The sequence below is a fragment of the Cyanistes caeruleus genome, chromosome 1, assembly GCF_971803275.1.
Source record: "Cyanistes caeruleus chromosome 1, bCyaCae1.hap1.1, whole genome shotgun sequence".
Taxonomy (NCBI): domain Eukaryota; kingdom Metazoa; phylum Chordata; class Aves; order Passeriformes; family Paridae; genus Cyanistes; species Cyanistes caeruleus.
The window spans coordinates 47,404,964-47,425,221 of NC_141701.1; the positions used below are offsets into that span (position 1 = coordinate 47,404,964).

The 20,258-nt window shown below is 42.8% G+C and overlaps 1 long non-coding RNA gene across 1 annotated transcript; it reads left to right on the top strand.

The window, feature by feature from the left end:
* The first annotated feature begins 8,076 nt into the window (after positions 1 to 8,076).
* LOC147655477 (uncharacterized) lies at positions 8,077 to 20,207 on the top strand. The gene is made up of 3 exons (XR_015287237.1): positions 8,077 to 9,206; positions 17,414 to 17,484; positions 17,814 to 20,207. It is a non-coding gene; the product is annotated as an uncharacterized LOC147655477 (long non-coding RNA).
* The last annotated feature ends 51 nt before the right edge of the window (positions 20,208 to 20,258 follow it).

Below are 20,258 nucleotides of genomic sequence, written 5' to 3' on the forward strand. Positions count from 1 at the left end.
ATAATTCAACTTCCCTGTAGAACTATGAGATGTGTTGCTTCTGAAAGAAGCTGTGTTAGCACATCTACTCTACAAAAAACTAACCATTCAGTGGGGAGAAAGAAGTACAGAGTATATATTGACTATGGGTATACTGTATATCAGAATAGATGTCCTTTTGCTCAGGCCATTAGCTGATGGGCAATGAAATATCCTCTACATTTATATCTAGTAGGGATATTAATAAGTGTGAGAAATAGATCAATCTGGATTTAGGCCAGGACATTGAAGTGAAGTCACTTTAGTGGCATTGACAGATGATCTCTCCTTGTCAATAGATAGAAAACAGACATCCATTTCCATCCTCCTGGATCTTTCTTCAACATTTTACACTCTTGACCTGAAGATACCCCTGTTTCACTTCAGTGTTAACAGAGGGACAGGGTAATGTAATAAATGGCCAGGTCCCTCTTGAAGGGATACCAGTGACAGCTAGATATAGAAAGCTATGTTTCTGCTGTTGGAAGACAGCAGCGCTTATCGAGTCCCCCAAGGATCAATTCTTCTGCTATTCAATATCTTTCTGCCAGTTGGATGATGTGCCAACTCCTGGAACACCCAGGTAGTTCTGATCCACCTTCTTGTTGTACAGTCCTGCTGTTTGGTTAATGTGACCAAGGTGACTTTATCTGGATGAGAGCAATACATAGATTAGAGCTATTGGCTGAAAGCTAAAGCCTGTCATGATCCAGAAAATACTGACAGAAGAAAGTTTTTTTGAAGAGCTGGTATGAGACATGCTTCTCTTGGTGGGAGGCATGAACCAGAGTTGGTCAGTCACTCCCATGCACTAAGAGTGTTCTTGTGTTCCTCATTGTTCTCAGAACCTTAGGCACCACTGATCTGAAAGAAGCCTTGTGATTTGACTACAAGAGAGGAGCACACAATATTCTTGATCATCACTAGCCCACAGTAGTTTTAGCTTTCTGTGCCAGTAATTTAACTGCCATTAAAATGTTCTTGTTTTATCTATCTAATGGAAAGAAAGAACTTTAATTTTTACTCTTTCTTTGCAGCTGCATTTTATGTATTTCAAATGTATTATCACATCTTCCCTCTGGACTAAACAAGCCCATATTTTTGTCATTCTTTCTCTATAAGTCATGTTGTCTAAACCTCTGATTATTCATGACTTTTCCCAGTTTGTCCAAGTTCATTTATGAAATGGCACTTCAGTATGGGCATAGTTCTTTACAGATGCCTTCTAGATGTTGAGTAGAGTGGAGGGATTTCTTTTAGTCTTAAATAAAATAATCCTTTCTAAAAATCCCCATAATTTAGATGAGTTTTTAACATTAATGTCATAAAATTGACTCACCCTTAATGTGTGGTCCCCCACATTCTCTAGTTCAGTTTTGGAAGATCTGTTGCCTATTCAGTTCATCCCTGCACTTACATTTTGGCTGAGAATGTCTTTCTAGCTGTAGTACTCTACTCTACTCTACTCCTTACTGATACTGTTATTTTAAACACTGTTTCTTCAATGTGTAAAGATCTTTTGAATTCCAGTCTAACCTCCCAAATGTTTCCAGCATCATCCAAGAAGAGAGAAATCCTTTCTGATACTTTCCAAGTTTTTAATAAAAATGTTGACCCAAGATGGAACCCCTGTGGAACTACAGAGAAACTTTGCAGTCTGGCAATGACCTGTTCCCAGCTACTTGCTAAGTAAAGATTTCCAAGTGGCTGAGCACCTGCTCTATAAGAGTTTTGAGCTCATGTTTTCTTATAATTTCCTTAGGAAACTTTCACATTAGACAGCGTCAGAAGCCTTGCTGGCATCCAGATATGTGACATCAGCTGTCAAAGACTGACATCCTGCTAGAGAGGAAAATTTAGTTAGGCTTGAGAGAGCTGGTGTTTGTTTGACAAAACCATGCTCTTGTACAGCTATTATCTCCCAAGTATTTGATTGTCCTCTGACCTTCTGGCAATATATATGGCTCTACTGTACTGTATATGTAGAGCATTATGCTCTCTTATTTTTCTGGAAATTAAAATAAAGAAGACAAGTCATGGTTTGTGGACTTCTCCTTATTAAAAAAAAAAAAAGATGTCTCTATTTGCTCTTTTCTGGTGCTCTAAAAATTCTTCCATCTATCTGGAGTTTTTAGATCACTGATATTGAGTCCAAATTTGTGGTAGGGAATTTAACCAAGTGAAACCCATTTAACAATATCTAACTCCATAAGATGTAACAATCTGGCATTTTCTACTTTACCCCTGCTAAAGGTGTACTAAAAACTTTTGAAAAATGAGTTTTATGCCTGTGGAGTAAATGGCAGTCAGCATTTGTTCCAAATTCATTCTATTTAGTGAAGACCAAAATAAAAAGAACCAACTTGGATCAATATACTTGTAGAAAAATTCCTCATTTTTGCTTTGCATCACTTGGGAGTTGTGCTTTGCCTTAACATTTCTGATTTTCTCTCTATGGCAAGGGATGGTCCTTACAGCTATCCTCAGCAATGTGCCATGTATTTTACCTTCTTTTTTATTCTTATAGAGAGGGTTATTGAAGAGGTTTAGCAAGAGTAATGATCAGTTCTGTCTGGAACTGTTCAAGATATTTTCTCCCACTCTGACAGTCATTGGTCTGGCTCCAGTTATTCATGCCTGTGCCACTTCCTGGCCAGGCTACAGCCATGCAGAAAGCCTTCAGTGAATCAACGTGTGCAGAAACTGGTCCTGCATTTTCTCAACAGCTGAGGCTATTTCAGCTTTTTCATATTTGTCCTCTACTCCTTTGAATGGTGTCCAGTCAGGATTTGAATCAGTTTATGGCTTTATTAACTATTTCAATGTCCTCTTAGCTCGAGCGGGGAACCTAAAAAGGCTTGCAGTTAAGCTCTGGGATAAAAGTCATGGTCAAAGATACTTTAACAGGACCCTTGATAAGAAAGGAAAACTATACAGAAAGCAGGGACTTTTCAGGTCTTGACCAGTGGCAGGAAATTAAATGACCTTTCCAAAAGCTGATATTACAGCTCCACACTGTTGGTACCAGTGACACTTTCTGTATTGCATCTGTCTTTGTGACTATTTCTTTATTACCTTTCCCTGCACATTTTCTGCTTTTGGAAGAGGGAGACATTTCTGAATGCACCACTGCAAGAGGCTCAGATACTCCCATGACAAATGTTATATTGGAATGTGTACAGAATTAAACAGGATAAATAAACCTTAACGCCAGAATTTTAGCATGAGTATGACTTTGTTTTGTTATGTACAGCTATTGTCACATTGTGAACAGTTTTGGGAAAGTGGAAAAATTCTCAGATTATTAGTTTGGTCTTGGTACTCTGCCACAAGACTGATGGGAATTAGGGGGCTTTGTTCTGGGAACGGGAATGGTGGGCAGGCGTAGGAGGATAATATGAGGAATCAAGGCTTATTGCTTGAAAAGACAGAGATTAAGATTAGAGGTTTATGACATGACAAATCTCAGCAACATTTTAATCTCTGTCTTTTTTTTTTGGTCATTATCAAAAGGACAAGAGCACCAAGAGGCTCACTAAGTGACCATCAAAATCTTCAGACCATTGCAATAGGGCTTGTGCAGAGGGTTACTGCAGACCCCCACAGGCTTCTGTGTCATGTGGATCCAGCTGCCCGAGATGCTGAGGGAAAGCACATAGCATCACTTGCATTCCCAAATGTGCTTAGCAGCTACCAAGCCTCGCCAGAGGCCTGGCCAGCCAGCCCCATGTGGATGATAGCCCTGAGGACCACCAGCACCCTGAACTCAGAGTATCAGATCAAGACAAACTGCACATGATGTGGTCGAGATCTGGCGTAGCATCCCCCAAGCTGGCACTTCTATCTGAAGACCTCAACAGCAAAAACGGAGGACTAGCTGTACTGAGGACAAGCAGACATCATAGGGAACTTTTCCTAACACAATGCCTGTTGTTTGACTCAGTTGCTCTGTGACCAGTAACATCTCCCTTGTTTTCATGGCTGACAGACAAAAGAGCAGCAGCTCCAAAGATTTCTCAAGGCGATTTTTTTCAGACTAAGCAGGACACAGGACCCAAGTAATCATCCTCAGAGGTTTACATCATCCTCTGGTGTCTTGCCCATCAAAATAGAGCCTGCTTCAAAGAAATGACATAGCCCCCTCGATGGCAAAGTGCATGCACTGGGAGAGAGCTCTTGGATTTCTGACTGCTTCAAAGCACACGTCCTTGACACAGAAAGTTTCAAGCTTACCAGAAGTTCTTCAACTATTTTTTGTTTCATTTTCCCAGTGCCCACCAGATTAGAACACAGCTTGGCAATGTCACTAGAAGAAAGAGAGAGAAGAAAATGACAAAAAAAACAGCAGCCAGTGTTTCAACTACAAACACTGTTCGAAGAGTTTGTGAAACATGCCATAAAAGTACTACAGACAGAAATGTTCTTTTCTTTGTATGATTTTTGGAAAGTTTCAAACTTCAACTGGTACTGTGCACAAAATCAACAGGTCTGTGCAAATATATCTGGGTCAAGATTGACAGGTGGGAAAAGATTGCAAGACCCTGTCAGAGCCAAAGAAGTCTGCTGTGTGTGTACCAATGGAAGAACTCCTGCTCTTGCTTCACAAAGATAAGGGTCTTTTATGGTAAAATGAAAACAAGGAATCAAAGGGTAAGAATCAGTCCTCTAGTATCTCATCCTGTGTGTTACTTGATCAAGGGATAGTCATGACTCCCAGCATCACAGACAGGATGAGAAGGGAAAGTGTGGGATGCTCATTTTTTCCCTTGCTGCTGCCTGTAGGCATGAGATGAACTTTAATGGACATCCACAATTTAACAGAAAATGGTGCTAAGCATTATGATATTTCTAACCTCAAATTGTGACATTCTCTTAAGCACCAGGATATTTTTAAGTATTGTTAGAATTGGCGTGTTCCCCTGCATCCTGATGCAGCAGCCCACAGGAGCATATATTCAAGATTTCCATTGCATACATGAAGATGGAAAAGCTGATATTGTCATAAAATCACATGATTCTGGGAGGCACAGCTGTAAGAACTAAAAACAGAGTCTAACATGAGTTTTGATTTGACTGGAAGAATAGACAGATTGCACTGCATACTTGCAGTAATGTTTGTACTTATTCTATCTTGAACAGAGAGATATCTAGACCTACAAATTTCTACATGTTTCTAACTTAGCCTAGTTGTTGTTCTTCTAAGCCTCATTGTAAAACTTAAATACATGGAGACACCTATGTCAAACAGGCAAAGTTGTTAGCTTTTTTCTTTTCCTCTTTACAAAAATTATTTGCATCAAGTGGCTGTAAATTTATGTCCTATGCATAGTATTGTACCTATGGTTTGGCAGTGATTTTTGACTGAAGAAAGACTGACAGAAGGACTGTGTGATGCTCATCAGGAAAAGGAAAAAATTTAAAATCTTTTCTGGAGTTTCAGGAGAGGAGCACTCAAGAGACACTTGCTCACACTCAGTTGTACGTGACTAAATTTGTTCTTTGGTGTGTTCTAGTGGTTTCCAAAGAGAAACACGTATCCATGTCTGCTCAGACTCCAAGCTGGTCATTTCCTTCTATTTCTGTTCTGGCTCTGGGTCTCCATCATCCTCCACCCCTTGTTCCTGTCCATCTGTAAAACTCATAAGGCCAGATTTAAACATAGTAGTGTACACAAGCAAATGATGATTTGGAAGTGCTTGAAGGAAGGGATGTGCTTCATGATTCAAGTGTTTGTGTCATTTCAGCAGAAAACTCTGACAATGAGAGTCCTACACATGGAAAAAAGCTGTCAGCTTTTCCACAGAAAAATATAATCTCTTGTGTTATCACCTTTAGAATAAAATTTAGAGAATCCTGTGGAGGCTTCACTTCAGTATGTTGACTGAGCCATATTTTTTAAAAGTCTATAAGCAAAGCCTGAATTTTTAAAAGATTAGTGAGCTTTCCATCAAAATGAGGCAAACAGCACAGTTTCATCACAGTGAACTTCACAAATGTCACATCAAGCCTTAGAAATATTTTGAAAATTTTATTTTTATAACCAGTGACAACCTGAATTAGGAAGAAAATTTAGCTACTTACACAGTACAGAGGTGGGGAGAGAAAAAGGGGTACTTGCCCAGTGGTTATGGAGCTGGCCTAAAGAAGCAGAACGAAGGTCTAGTGCTTGGTACAAGAAATCCTCAACATAAAAATGCCTAAATATCCAGACTGATAACTCAAACATGGTTCTACTTCTGTTGTCACTGCCCTAAAGCTATCCAAAAAAGGACAGTCTTTAGAAAATGTCCCTCTTCTTTTAGATTAACTTAGGGTCTTCCCTTTTAAGCCATGGCTTAAGCTCTAAATGTGCAGAGCTTAAATCAAAGTCCTCTGCTGGATATTTTTCCTGACTAGGGGAAGTAGCCAGAACTGAGATGCTGAACAGCATCATACAGATGCTGTAGGTGCCTAACTTTGGGCTATAGATATACCTAAATCTCAGTGGATTCTTAGCCACCAGCTAAGTCACAAGCCACCTTCTCAATGTCTCCCAACAAGGGTCTTAGAATCATGGCATTTGACCAGTTAGCCATAAATACAGGTCTTTTATTTCACAGTTACTGTTGTGGGTCCTGTCCCCTGATTTGAGGTTATTCATCTCATCACAGCTTCACCCTTGGTAAAGGGTGACCTGCAGCTTCTGAGGAGAACTAGAAAAGGGATATGCAGCCTGTAGCCATAATCCTAATAAACTGGGTTTTTTTTTAATTATTCTATTATTTTAAGTAACTTAATCTTCACCAAGAGATTTGGGAATGGTAACATTATAACCCATCATCTTCCTCACACTCATTATTGTACCTACCAGCTACACCCAAACATCACTAGGCTGAGATGAAGCTCTTAACAACTTCTCTCAAAAAATCATTTCCATAGGTAATTTCTTTCTTCCTTACTAAGTATCAATTAATATGAAACCAACACAACATATAAAGTACATGGTGGGAGGATCAAGCCAACAGCTCCTGATTTAACACAATTTTCAGTTCTTGTCAAGAGGAAAGGTAATTTGTTGTTGTTTACATTACATCTGGCATTTTGGAAGTGTATAGGTGACTTTCTGATACAACCTGATACAACACTGGCCCTTTGCATTTAGTAAATCAAGCCATCTGATGGGGGTCATTCAGGAGATCTTGAAAGACTGTGCAAGGGGCACATTTTCTGATATTGTTATAAATATCAACTCTTTTTATTCCCTCTTTCCTACTAGCAATTAGGTTGGCAGATCAGCTCTTTCTGGGTGAACGGTATGGGTTCAGTCTGCTGGAAAATGTCTTTGCCACTGCTGTTTTCTGCTCTCAATATTTCTGTGAGTTCCATAATGAAAATGGACAACCTTGCCTAACCTAGTCAAAGTCAGGCAGAGTTTGCTTCATCCTTTCTGGTTTCCAATAACACCTCAGTGATCCACAAGGGAATAATCACACAAAAAGTGAGTCTGAATGAAATGGCCCCCAAAACTTCCAAGTCAGGGAGGCCTCCTTGGAGCTGCTGGATGATTAAACGTGTTCAGTTGCGCACACTGGGATTACATGGATGTGAGGGAATGCCCTGCTGTATGGGAAACAGCAATGCCCAGAGGAAAACTGAGATGGTGCCTTCCTGCCTGGCACTCGTCTCCTCAGGCAAAGAGGGATCTCGCTGCTGATAGCAGCGTACCTGTGTGAAAGCATAAGTTTATCCTCACCCTATCCAGGCCGCCAGAATGTGCAGCCCAGTGGGAAGTATCTGCCTCCTGCATGAGAAGGCTGCTTTGCTTATTTCCACGGGGGCAGGGGAGGAGGGGTGGGAAAGGAGCCCCGGGGGAGCCGCGAATAATAAATAACCATTTCAGCTGTTGCAGCAACAGCAGAATAGAAGCAGGGAGGACAGTCGGGGCGGAGGAGGGGGCTGACAAGCATGCGGCGGGGTTTCGGCGGCCGCCTGGCTCCCCTGTGGCCGGGCTCGGGGGGCCGCAGGACACGAGTGTCCCCCGCGCTCCGTGGGCCGCGCCGCCGGGCCCGCGGCGCTCCTGTTGTTGTTGGGCCGCTGCAGGAACTTGGCAGGGGCGCTCGGCCGGTCCCCGCTTCGGGTCCCACAGGCAGGAAAAGTCTCCCAGCCTGCGGAGGAGACAGCCTGGCTGAAAGAGCCCCGCCAGCCCTGCTGCAGATAAGTTAATGTACACAGAAGGGACGTAAATTACCACGACCCTCAGCAGCAGGACATTGGCCAGGGCCTGTCAGGAGGAGGACAAGCGCCGGCGAGCTCCGCGCCTCGCTGACATTTACCTCCAGATAGAGCCGCCGCTGCCCGGCGAGGAAGGACCTGGTGGAGCCAGGGCTTCCTTGAAAACAGCTCCCTGTCCCTGACACCTACAAACTAATGCGGTTTTAATCAGGGGAATTAACGGAGGGCGGTGCACTGTTTTCCCAAACGATTTGCATGGGGACGGCAGCCTTTCCTCCCCTCCGCCGCCTCCTCTGTGGCTCCACTGCCATTTCCCTTATGTTTCTTTATCTGAGCTGATTTTTTTTCCTGCCCCCCCTCCGGGGAGCCAGACGTGCCTTCATCTCCACCCCCCGAGTCCTGACGACACTCACCTCCCTGTTTACACACTGACATCACACTGCAGCCTCCCTCCAGCCCAGAAATAACCCCTGGGAATAAAGCAAACAGGAAAAAAGGCCACTGCCGCTGCCTCCTTCGCAGCTACGGCCACATCGGCCCCTTCAGGGCCGGCACCCGCGGGGAGCGATGCACGGGCAGTGGGAACCTGGGAGATGCTGTCCAGCGCCGTGTCACCACTGTGACATGAAATCGCACAAGATGCCCGACTGACGGGCTGTGCCTGGCAGGGCGATGGCAGAGACCAGATGGGATAACTGCATCCAGTTAACAGGAGTCAGTGGGACACCAAGGCTGGGCACCAAGTCTTCTGCTTCAGCCATTATGCCATGCTTCTCCACAAAAATATGTTTTCCTCTCTCTCCTTCCCTGTGTTTCATTTCCTTCATGAAGGGACATAGTTAAACTAAAAGCCAGGTATACTGAATGGACAATGGGAGCAACAATGGGAAAATGTCTGCGAGGTCACCCTCAGTTATTCCAAATAGCGTCTTGTAACTCACACACAGCCCATTAATTTCAGCAGGACTCCTTGTGTGGTAAGCTCCTACCCAAGATGTGTGTGGGAGGCTCATTTGGGCCCATGGAGATTTCATTATTATTGTAAGCTCCAGCTTTAGAAGGCTCCGGGGGACAGCGCTTTGCTCTCGCTCTTAGGGAAGAGCCAGGCTTAGTCAGGCTGATTTCTGTCTTTAACATACTGCCTGCCCTTGCTTTCATGATCTCTGCTCTCTTGTGTTTGTTAATTACTCTGTCTGGACACCTGGCAGCAGTCACTACCATGGCTGTGCTTGCTAGAATTATGCTGGATTGTTTAGGTTGCATAAGTGTCCCTAAATGCATAACTTATTTTCTCTGGCTTTAGAAAGGCAATTGCGTAGCAGCAAGGAATGGGTAACTTTAGGGAGGCCAGAGAGCAGGTGCTGTGCCCAAAAAGACCTTTTTGCTTTTGAGTTTTCCCCCAGAGATGCTGGGTGCAGCATGATGCTCTTGGACCAGCCTATTTGAATCCATTATGGTTTTATGCAGTTGGTATCACAGGCGTATCTGGACATGGAGTTGGAGACAGCACAGGAGGCTCCAAGAGCCTCCTGTATGTACAAAGATCACACAAAAACACTGCTTTTCTGATAGTTGGGTTGTTGGCTTTTTTTAAAATATATTTACTGAGGACAGGATTCCAGTGGTTCCTCATAAGCACCACCATTCCCATCCACTTTTTGAGAGGCAGAGTCTGTGCATAATTGTGGCTGTGTCCTAAGGAGTGACCTGGGAACATTGCTGGGACATCCATTTTCCCAAAGCAGTCTTTCCCACTCTGCCACCACAGCCTGCTAATGCCATACAACCTCTCAGTGACACTGTGGGGGACAGACTCTCCAAGCTAAAGCAATTTGTTGGGGCCCTCTGCAATTGCCTTTTCACTTCTGGCAAGGGGTGACAGGAGAGCTGCAGCCCAGCACATGCCTTCTGCTTCCCTCTCAAAAGAACTATGAAGAACAACAAAAGTTGTCTGAGGAAGGCTAATGGCATTCAAAATACATGGGCTGTATGGAAGAAAGAACTCAGGTTGCAAGCACTTTACTATATGACTTGTTTTGGAATACTCTGGGATTAAAGAAGCTGTGTAAGTAGCATGGATAGTAAAAGAGGTGATGTGCCTACCATCCTCAATGAAAATATTCTCTAAACTGGTTACTTACTACCCTGCATATCATTATGGCTTGAAAAAAGTAATGACTTTTAATCAAGGAACTAGTCAGAGGATTGATTCTCTTTGATGTAAATGCAGTACCTCATGATATCTCTTGGAAAAGAACACTGCTCCAGTGGATGTATACTTTTTTCTTTTTGTTTGGGTTTGGTTGGGGATTTTTTATATTAGTACTACTACTACTACTACTACTATTATTATTATTATTATTATTATTATTATTATTATTATTATTATTATTTTGGTCTTGTTTAGTTTTCTTTTTTTCTGGTGTGTGTTTTAATTTTTTCTGCATTATAAATAAAAGAAAAACTAGCAATAAGATGTAGGAATAAGTTGATAACCAGGTATGTGTTTAACAGAGAGCAATGACCTCTCTGCCCTTCCAACTTGCCCATGCTGGGCAAGGGACAGAAATATCCTTGACCTTGCTGGAATTATTCCAGCATCAGCTGTTGTAATGTCTTTTCTAGGGTTGTTACAGGGTCAAGGTATGACCAGCGTGTAAGGGTTAGGTTGTGACAACACCCTTTCTGCTCAGTAGAGGATGAGAGTAGGTCCCCACGGGAGTCTGGGAGTGCAACATGGCCAGATGGCCAAATCCTCTCCGACCTCCAGGAACTGTTCAGCATCCATCCCTGGAAAAGTGAAGGGGCTGGGGTCTGTTCTCTGGTGTGTTCCGTCAGCTTCTAGAGAGCAGAGGAATACAGACTGCTCTGCTGCAAGACAAAGTGAATAAAGCAGCAGCCATTCCCTCTGTGTGCGTGCCAAGGACAGGACCCTCCAGTGCCTCCGTTGCTCTGTCTGAAGACGTGGCTTCCCCAGAGAGCTGGCGTGTGTGAGCTGTGGCACTGGCGGGCTCCACAGCCTGATGCATGTTTTCATCTCTTCCTGCACAGAATGCCCCCCGTGTTTTCTTCCAAAATACATCCACGTTCCTGGCACTGGAAATCTTTTATCTTTATGTGTTGTTCTGAGCACACCCACTGCTTCCTGACTTAAAGCAGTTACAGCATAGACAGAGATTTACTGACATCAGATAGTGGTTTTCTTAAAGCTGCTTTAAACCAGATTGTTCTTTTGGTGGACATGAGACAACTGGGCTTCATTTAGATGGAAAATAAAGATCAGTTTTCCCAGAGTGAACATGTTTGGAGCAGGAAGCTAAGCTATGAATGAATGCATCTCGAATGCTGACGGGCTGATGGGAAGGACTGGCGCAATTGTGGTCTGAGCAAATGCTGGTTTTGATTCCAAAGGGGCTACAATCTGATTCTAATTTGGGGGAACATGCCTAGCTTCATGGCAGGTGCCAGTGACTTCAAACCAGGACCATAGCCATGCAAAACACACGCAGAAATAGCTCCAAATGGCCCCTTTTCAGTCCATCCACATCAGAAGTGAGGAGGAGGACAGATAGAAACAGAAGACATTTCCTTTTGGGTCCAGCTCCTACAACAGCTTCACTCTTTCTCCTGTGCTCAGTCAGGATCATCCCCCCCACACTGCAACCCAGCAGGACTTCTGAGGCCTGGAGAATCCAGCCTCACATTTTTTGGTGATCTGTTGCTGTGTTCATACATTTTCAGTGCACTTTATTTCAAAACTCTGTTCTTTCTTGTTTTCAAATGGGACTTCTGTAGTGAGTCACCTCTAAAATACCCAGTGGTATGTAAACATGCCCAAGCTCTCCTGAAAGAAGAAATCCCAGCTTTTAATGATGCCCTGATGAGATGCTGGGCCATCTGTGTGCCTAAATGCCCAGGCATTTTTCTTCAGGATGCAGAGACCAAAGTTTATTTTTCCACTAATTTAAGTGCACATTTTGACACACAGGTGCTGAGGGATTTGGAGAGGTATCTCTGATTCATTTAAAAAAAAAAAAAAAAAAAAAAAAAAAAGTTGTTTGACTGTACATAGATTGTCTCTGGCTTCCTTCAGGGATGCTCCCCCTTTCCCCCAGGCTTGCACTTTGAATAAGCATCCAGAGGCTTGGAAGCTTATCCAGACTTATCCAAATCTCTTTGAAGCAATGGATTAAGGCAGGAACCCTGGGACCCAGGCCAAGAAACCTCAACAGCACAAGTCAGTGAGAAACCAAGAGTCTGTCCAGGGGAGCTGGCTAAGGAAAAATGAAGAAGTCCATCCCAGGAAGGCGACAGGAAGGGATCATCTGTCTGGGGAAGAAGGGCTCCATGGGGAGCTGAGCGAGGGGAATGAGAGAGGGGGAAGGGTGCAAGCCAGACTGGGAGGGCTGGGAGAAGGCTCACTGTGGTAGGTGCAGGCCCCAGTTGCCTTAAGCCAAGCCTGCCTTATGGGTCTGTGACCCTGGCTGCAAATCTTGCACAAAGGAATTATGACAGGAGGCTTCTGGTGCTCTCTGGCAGTGGCAACACTGATGGAGCGGCCTGTTATCCCAGCACAGATTGCCTTGTGGGAGACATAAATAAGGGGAGACATGACAAAATCTTATGGAATAATAAATGGTCCTAAAGAAGAAGAGCAGAAGGTTTCTATTCACCTTGTTCCATGGCAAAGGATAAGAGAGGACATTTAATGAAATACTAATATATGGCAAAATAAGAACTGATGAAAGGAAATCCTTATAGATACAGCATAGTCTAACCTGGTGTCATTCTTTGGTACAAGACACCACTTTGTCTACAAGTCTTGAGGGACTGAACAGAGAGTGAGATATATGGACAAGTAGCAGGGTTTTACCAATCCATTGTATAAAGATCAATAAAGGGGATAGGAATGCCTGACAGTTTGTTACAGTTTTTGCTGGGTTTTTTTGTTCTGGGTGGATCAAAATATTGTCAGCAGACCAGTGATTGAACCGAGAAAGGCAGATTGAACAAACCTAAGACGTGGTGAGGGCATAAGTTGAGCAAGAAGGGCAGAGCAGAGGCAGAAGAAAGGGGGCTAGTGGTCACCTCTGTTGTCCTGGGACCCATGTCTTGCTGTGGCCTGAAACAGAACCTCGACCACCCAGAATGTCTCCCAGAGCAGGAGTTACCCTTTTCCAGACACCTAGTTTGTTGTTGTCAATGTTTGTTTGGCCTTGGCTTTATCTTAGCTGTTTCATTCATCTTTACTTCTGGTGGTTTGTTTTTGCTACTGAAATTAACCAAACAACAGGCAATTAGGCTATTTTACTGAGTAAAATATATGCATGTCCCATGTCCTGGGCTTCCAAAAATGGGTGGGAGCAGAAGTAATATTATTGATTTACAGATTTTTTCCTAACAGTTGATGTTGTTGTGACTGAGGCTGGCAACTGCCTTAAAGCAGAAAAACTGAAGCATTTTCAGAGCAGAGCTGCAGCTCACAAGCTGCAAGTGTGTTTCCACATAAGAAAGATAAATTGATACACAGGTAAAATATACACTCAGCTTTGTGAGTAGAGACTGTTTTTCATTTTTTACACATTTTTTAACTGATATGAAGACTTTTGAACTACCGAAGGTGCACAACACCTATCACACTGTAGCATAAATCTCAATTTGTTAATTGTTCCCAAGTGAAGTTTATGGGTCATGGAGGAAAAAGACATCTGCTAAAATCAGCACTATAAACTCCTATGGTATTTTTGAAACTTGGGCAACCCCTCAACCTGTTCCCCTCTTTATCCATTATTTTTTTCTTTTTCTCCACACCCCATGTGTAACAAGGAGTAGAAGAAGGAACACAGAGCTGATAGGCTTCTCTGTAGTGCAGTTCTTGGGAGATGAGGAAGCATAGAAATTGCTAATGAAAAGCTGGTTAGGCAAGAGCTTGCAGCCAGCTCAAAGATGCATGTGATTTATTTTGAGCAAAGAGGAGGCCATCACCTGGTGGTACAGTGCTTATTGCATCTACCAAGTATCAGGAACAGCAGCACAATAGTAATATGAGGGGAGGGAGGGTGCTACGAGGGGAAGTGACAAGTTACTTCCAAATATGAAGGAAAAACATTCAAAATGTTTGTCTTAGAACTATTTTTCTGGTTAATGTTTAACCTTTCACTTTTCCAAAGTAATGTTCTTGTTATCAGTTCCATTGCTGAAGGTCACATATAGAATAAAAGTCATATCTTAAATGTGAATAAATAACACAAGCAGAAATTAATTGAGTGCAAGTGACTCATGTGACATTTAAGGTTTTCTTTACCTACCAATGTAAGCAAATGGTGTAAGCGTGTCCCTTTTTGTCCCATGAGCTGAAAAGAAAGCAAGTGAGCCAGAAATGACCTATTGTGCCACAAATGCACTCGAGCTCCATTAGGAAGGCTCTCGTCCTCAGATCAAGCTATTCTGGGAAGCAAACAACTGTAGGACGAAGGGGATATCAGTGCCCTGGAAGGGGACATGCTTGGAGGGCAGGGAACATGCTTGGAGGGCAAGGGAAGGCTCTGCACTAACAGGGAACACCGGGAGGGTTTTTGAGTTGCATTTCACTGTAGCAAATGACAGCTGTGATTTTGACTGATCTTGGGAGCTCTCTGATAGGAATCCAGGGGATAAAAACAAACGTTTTTGAGGAATTTGGGACAAATAAACCAATCATTTCATTAAAGCAAACAAACATGATGTATATGGTATGTCTCCTGTGTCCAGGAGTCTCAAGAGCTTTACATGCACAGAGGGGTCATCCATTAAGAGGATTTGTTCATGTAAAGGGGAAGTTAAGTGGAAATAGCAAAGAGTGTCCTTCAGATTTCCTTTATGGTAAATCCCTAACAGTGTCTATTTATGGACCAAAGTAGCCCTACTGTTTCATAAAAATGAAATAGGGATAGAAAAGAAGCAAATACAGCCACATGAGGATTTGCAACATAGTCACCTGGGTCACTGATGTGGTTCATAAATACTTGTTTGAATTGCATAGTCTGGAAGCATCAAATATTGAGAAGCTTCTCTTTCATTGCAAAGATATTAATTTCTCATCCAAGATCCAGAAATTGAGAAGGAAAAGACCTGATTTACAATGCCCAGGGTGTAATACTCAAGAATTTTTTCAATTATTTGTACATTCCAGAGCAAATCCTCTGTTGCTGAGCAGTTGTTTCCTGTAGAAAGCATAGAAGCAGCAACCACTTGTCTTGTAGATTTCAGTGAATCCAAACCTTTTCTAAGATTACTGCTGAGAAAATTCCTGAGATGGCTGTAAATAATTAGACAGGATTTATTTATCCAGGTCCTTTGGTACTCTTTATTGTGCTCTACTCTGTTGATAAAACCAGATAGTTTTAAGGAAAAAGAGAATGCAGAAAGCAGTACTACCAACCAATCTGCTTTCTGGATAATTTATGAACTACTGTCCTCACAGTAGAATAGAATAATAGAATTGTTCAGGTTGGAAAGAACCTCCAAAATCATCAAGTCCAGCTGTTAACCCACTACTCCAAAGCCCACCATTAAACCATGCCCCTAAGCACCACTTCTCTGTGACCTATAAATAGCTCTAGGGGTGGTGACTCCACCACTGCTCTGGGCAGCCTGTTCCAGCTACGTTTTGATGGTCTTACCCTCATTTAGGTTGGCTTGCCAGGAGGTCTGTGGCTGATAAAGCATTTGCCTGAAACAAATGCAAATCCTTGTGTGTTGTGTGTTGTGTTTTGGGGATCCCAGCTCATGGAGAGCCAGCAGAGCAAAAGTCAGTGGCTAGAAGAGAGGTCATTCTGGACACATCTCTCATTTTAGGGACCACTGCTTTTCCCACACCTGGGAAATAGGAGCATAACTTGCTTTGCTGCTGGGATGAAGACTGCACCCACAGGTACAATGCAGTTATGGCCCAGCCTTCACATCTCCCAAAGGGTGGGACTGAGCTTCAGGAGTTTTGAAGGGCCCATTCTGAGGGGCATGGAAATGGATTGTCAGTGCGTTCAAATGACCCATACACTTAATAGCAATTATCATTTCTCTGAAGGAGTCTCATTTTACTTGACCTTTTGCTCTGCATTCTGCAAAGTTTAGTCAATAAATTAGAATCCAGCTTTGATGTCAAAGAGTTGTGGTATACTCCTGAAAAGGAAAGCAGCTGTCACAAACAGATATTTTTTTTTTACTATTTTTTTTTAGGAAATAAACATTGGCAAAAAGACAAATGAGTTGCTCTATTTCTCCTAATCTGAGTCAAGTTTAATTTTTAAGCTGATAATAGTAATACTGCTGTAAAGTTTCAGAAACATAAACTCCAAAGAAATGAGAGCACTTTCTTCAGCAGTAGATCTCGCCACATCATAGACAACACTTGGACCCCTGCAAGAAACTTGCAATTTGGGGGACTGGAGATGGGGGCTTCTTTGCTTTTCTGAGACCATTACCTAGCCTGTGCTAATGCACAGAGAGCTACCCTCAGCATCATGGCAGTATTTCTCTTTCTGAACAGGAAATCCAGTATATTTTTTTGCCTACCCCAGCTGTCAGGCGAGTTTTATTTCCCCACTCTTGCAAGAATTATGTGTGTTTTCTAGACCAGTATCTAGAAACAGCTTCTTTTGGCATAGACTCTGATTTCTGAAGAGAAAGGGGCTGTTCAGAGCTGATGTTGTGGTCCAAGTCACTGTCTATCACACTTCCCTGCTCTATTTTCACTTTTCTCATGTAACATCACATCATCTCACTTAATACATTTGTTTCTGATTACAGGCTGTGTATAATGGCCCAGCACAATGCCTTACAGTATGCTATGGCTTCATGCCATGGGAAAACATATTCGTAATTTTTATGACCCCAGTGCAGCAGTGATGCATTTTTTAAAAAACAGAAGAACATATAAAGGAATTATTTTGCAGCAGGATTAAGCATCATTACTCACAGCAGACATACACATTGGAACTCATTAAGCCTGTGCTTTGTTATTCTTGGTATTTCAGAACATTTGCTCTAAGTGTCTCTTGGTTCTTTCCAATTCTGCTATATAAAATCCCTTAAATTAGGCAGGACTAGGCCATAAAGCTCTTGATGTCAGATGTTGGGGCCAGATTTTCCCCTCCCTGTCAATTTAGAGTGAATCTGCAGGCAAGTGATTTATTTCTTTTTTCAGCTTCAGATGGTCCAAAAAATGCTGAAGGAATGATAAGAAAGGTGACAAGGAACAGCAGAACAGCAGAATGGGTGGGTTACAGCAAATGAGTACACACAGCCTACAGTTCCCATTCCCATTCCATACTATTAAAAAATTAAAAAACAAAACTGAGAAGAAGAGCCTGGGTGTACACAAGGATGGGGTGGGGAAGAAAATGTCAGAGCAAGCCCCTGGCTATTTCTCATTTCATTTCACTCAGTGGAAATATGTCAAAATCAGGGAGAAGAAAAGGGAACATTGAAATTTGAGGGAGAGGGAGGATGTGTGTGAAAAATTCCATAAAATGTGTTTCCATTTTAAAGTCTTCTGTACAGAAACAACTGCAACATTTTCATGGGTTCTTCTCCTTATTTTTCAGTCCTTTTTCTTTGCTCTCAGAGGAAACAGGCTGAGACCAGAGCAGTGCAAATGCTTCTCAGAGTTATGCTACCCAGGATCTAACTCCAGAAAACCTTCTGGCAATGAGACATGAGTATCAACATCAGCCTTGATGTAACTCCACTGACATCACCGGGACCATGCTACGGCAGAAGTTATTCCTCTGAGAGGAAGTTCTCTGTTTTAAGATGAAGAAGATACAGAAGCAAAACGAGAAGCAGAATCCAGTGAATGGGTCCATTCATGAGGATGGAAAGTTTTGGTAGGGTGGACTGAATCCTGAACTGTCATTGCTACTTTTTCTCCTCGGCCTTTGACTTGGAGAGGTTTTGTAAGATGTCATTCCATACACACAGACTAATTCCCCACTCAACATACCAGTGGCATTACCCGCCTCTGGCCTCCCACACGCTGTCATACCCTTATCGGGACACTCACACACATGCTAGTGCCAGGACCCTTTGGTAGCTTCATAAAAAAGCAAAGCCAGTCTTATGAGTCAGGATCTGGTAACGCTGAGTGCTGGAGAAAATGTGCACAAACAGATAAGCGCAAGGCTAAGGATAGTGCCTGCCTTCTGGGACTGCCTCTGCTTTAATGTTACCCAGAAGACAAAGTTGAGAACATGAAGACCTCTGTAGGCTCCTATTACTGGTCTGAAAGTTCCTAGGACTTTATAGGATGACTGGGATGGAAGTTTTTAACCCGATCTTCCCAGCAGATCTTCCCCATATTTCTTGAAACACCTCCATATTTAAGAGTGTCATATCTTCTTTACATACAAATGGACATTTGTTTGCTCAGAAGTCCATTCAGTGAAAACCGTGCTTCCCATGTGGTGAGGGAAAATCAGATGCATTCAACCACACTTCTGCTCCATCAGCCTTCTCTTGATTCTCACCTTAGCATGTCAACCACTTCATACATAACTCAGCTGTTCTAGGACTCAGCTATTTCACATATCCTAGGTCCAATCTGCTCTGTGGGTAGGGGTTTTCAGGTAAAAAAATGTAAGTGAAAGTTTGAAGGTTAGCTCTGGAGATATAGCCCAGGAAAAAGGATTCTGTCCTAACTGAGCTGGCTTAGCCAGAATGAGAAGGAGAGTTTCTTTTGCACTCTTGTCTGACAAAACAGTTTTTCCTGAGAATGGAAGTCCTCTGCAGAGGTTCACACAGTGAAAGTGATTTGGGCAGACAAATAATATTCTGATACAATCATTGCCTCTTGTGTCCTAAAAAATGAAAATACTGGATAAGATCCCACCTCCTGGATTTGTGCCTGTCAAGAATAGGATCTATTAGTCTTGAAAAGAAATAATAATAATAATACATAGTAGCCAAAGAGAGCTATGTGAACTGGCATCTAATCAATTTTTCATGGAGGGGTTCTGGCTTTTTTTCCACTTCTTTTTTTTTTTCCTAATTCTCAGAATTGTCATCAGCAAACAAGATTTTACTGTTCCAAGCTTTTCTTGCCTTCTCATGCAGGGACGCTCCAGTTTTCTGGGCAGATTTTCTTTCTTCCTTTAGGATAATTTCTGTATCATACCAAAGGCAGACTCCCAGAGCAGCAGCGCACAAGAACTATGAAGCCTTCTTGCCATCACTAGAAAGCTGGAGTAGTGACAGCCCCTCGGATTTTCTGTCTTTAAAATCAGCTCTCTGCCTTCTTCTACTGCTCTTACAAATGTGTGACCAGCTCCACCTTGGCCAGCACCACCAGGTACTACCCCTCAGTTGCCTCAAATTTGATGTAGTCATTTTACAATTCTGTCAGGTGTTTTACACTTGTTTCCACCTGTTTGCAGCAGTGTAAACTTCTACATGAGGTGATGAGAAAGCTCTGATTTCTGTGATTTCCAGTGATGGCATGAACAGTTTTAGACTATTCCTGGACTTTTAGAGTTCAGAAAATCGTGTCCCCAGGGTTCATGTATTTTCAGTCCAAATTTGGGGTATCAGGTACTCCTGCATGGCACACTTGGAACAATATTCAAATAGTTTGCCTTTTCCATCTAGCTAGAGTAGCGTGGCAGCAAAGAGGCTGCCGGAGTGTCTCAGGCAAGCTCCAGCCTTTGCATATGTGGTGCTGTGCTCATGAGCTAGCTCTAACAGCACAGTAAACCGTGTCATGCCATGGGGACAGATGTGGCTGGCACCTCTTCCTGCTCTCTGGGTCCTCTGGCATTTCCCACATGGGGGCAAGAGGTTTGTTTTGTGTGCAGCCTCTTGCACCAGACCTGGCCTGATATTGTTCCAGCCCAAGATACCTGCAGTCAAACCCTCAAGATCTACCATAGGGGCCAGAGCTGTGTTACCATGTGTGAACTGACAGTGTCACTGTCAGTGTACATAACTCCTAAAAAAAGAAAAAATCAATTTTATTCTGGGTAAGAGCCAGGTTTCTTACTGTTTTTATTTGCGTG